Below are 2,200 nucleotides of genomic sequence, written 5' to 3'. Positions count from 1 at the left end.
CTTGTGGTTGGAGGGTTCCCAGGCGGAAGATGAGGCGCTCCTCCTCCAGCCGTCGTGTTGTTATGTTCTGCCGGTGGAGGAGTCCAAGGACCTGCATGTCCTCGGTGGAGTGGGAGGGAGAGTTAAAGTGTTGAGCCACGGGGTGATTGGGTTGGTTGGTTCGGGCGTCCCTGAGGTGTTCTCTGAAGCGTTCAGCAAGTAAGCGGCCCGTCTCCCCAATGTAGAGGAGGCCACATCGGGTGCAGCGGATGCAATAGATGATGTGTGTGGAGGTACAGGTGAACTTGTGGCGGATATGGAAGGATCCCTTGGGGCCTTGGAGGGAAGTGAGGGAGGAGGTGTGGGCGCAAGTTTTACATTTCCTGCGGTTGCAGGGGAAGGTGCCGGGGGTGGAGGTTGGGTTGGTGGGGGGGGGGTGGACCTGACGAGGGAGCAGGAAAATCGATGTTTCGGGCAAAAGCCCTTCATCAGGAATCTCTCTTTTGCCCGAAATGTCGATTCTCCTGCTCCTCGGATGCTGTGCTTTTCCAACACCACTCTGATCTGAACTCTGGTTTCCAGCATCTGCAGTCCTCACTTTTGCCTGTGTAAAATAGCCCGTAGTTGTGCCCCGCGCAAGTATTCATCTTTCTCCCATCAAACTAGTGAGGCAGAAGTTACATGTCAACAATACTCCTCAGAATGTTGAATACAGGATTTAAAGAGAAGGTGTCAGAATGCTGGCTGGTCAATCAACCCAGACCTACAAAGGTATTGGGACCTGCTAATTCCAGCTTTGGATTCCACGTTAAAAGCAAACACATTGATGACTCTGGTTTAGTGGGTCCATATTGTTGTTTCTGAGTAGCTCCATGACACAGGACTCTATGTTCCCTGTCCGCACGCAGAGACAAGCATCAACTGCGCTTAGAAGGCCATAAACTTGGTGAAAGATGCTGTCCGGTCTGCCCGAAATCAGAGCAAGGGGTTGACCCCTATGGAGTGTTACAGACTGGCACCTTCCAAGTAAAAAATGAGGTCTGCAGATGCTGGAGATCACAGCTGCAAATGTGTTGCTGGTCAAAGCACAGCAGGCCAGGCAGAATCTCATGAATAGAGAATTCGACGTTTCGAGCATAAGCACCTTCCAAGGTCCAGCACTAAAGCCTGGGGCAGCTTCGACCAAGGCACAGAGAGGACAGACTACTGTCTGAGCAGCTTCTGCCGAAGGTAAATAGGAGGCTGTTGTTATCGGTCCCTCCAACGCCTCAAATATATGTCAATATAATCTCAGTTTGTTTGTTGGATAGAGTCAAGCTCCAATGTTTGTTCCTTCATACGCCACTGCACTGTACACGAACTGCTTCAGTGACTATATATTTTCGTGAACAAAGTATAGTTTTTGAATTAAAGGAACTCTTGTTTCTGACTCAGAAGGTTGTGGATCCCAGACCTCCTGCAGAAGTGTTAACCGTGCTGACAGCTCCAGTGCAGTACAGGTGGGGTGCTACACTGTCAGAGGTACGGCCTGTAAACACTCAGCTAGGCCCATTCCATTGGGTCAGTGCATAAATTCAGTTCAGGCCTTGGACTGAGTGTGGGCATTTATTGGGTAAGAAAGTGTCCAGGACTTTAATTTGTGCCGTTTTAGACTTCTATAATTGTGAGCTTTGAACAGGTTTATTTTTAAGGGGTGCATTGAAAGAGCAGCCTAATTAAGAACCAGTTGAAACTAGTTAACTTGCTCAGAAAGGGCCTTTCTGTTGGGCAGACATGTAAGTAGCCATCTTAGTGTGACTATTTTTATTCTTTCATGGGATGAGGCATCATTGGCAAGACCCGCATTTATTGCCCATCCCTGAGGGCAGTTAAGAGTCAACCCCATTGCTGTGGGACTGGAGTCACATGTAGGCCAGACCAGGTAAGGATGGCAGTTTCCTTCCCTAAAGGGCATGAGTGACCCAGATAGATTTTTCTGACAATGAATTCATGATTAGACTCCCTACAGTGTGGAAACAGGCCATTTGGCCAAACACGTCCACACTGACCCTCTGCAGAGTAACCCTCCCAGACCCATTTCCCTACATTTACCCCTGACTAATGCACTTAACACTATGAGCAATTTAGCATGGCCAATTCACCTGGCCTGCACATCTTTGGACCGTGGAGGAAACCAGAGCACCTGGAGGAAACCCACGCAGACACGGGGAGAATGTGCAAA

This window comes from Hemiscyllium ocellatum, chromosome 5 (genome assembly GCF_020745735.1).
Source record: "Hemiscyllium ocellatum isolate sHemOce1 chromosome 5, sHemOce1.pat.X.cur, whole genome shotgun sequence".
Classification (NCBI taxonomy): Eukaryota; Metazoa; Chordata; class Chondrichthyes; order Orectolobiformes; family Hemiscylliidae; genus Hemiscyllium; species Hemiscyllium ocellatum.
This window is presented reverse-complemented; position numbering follows the sequence as displayed.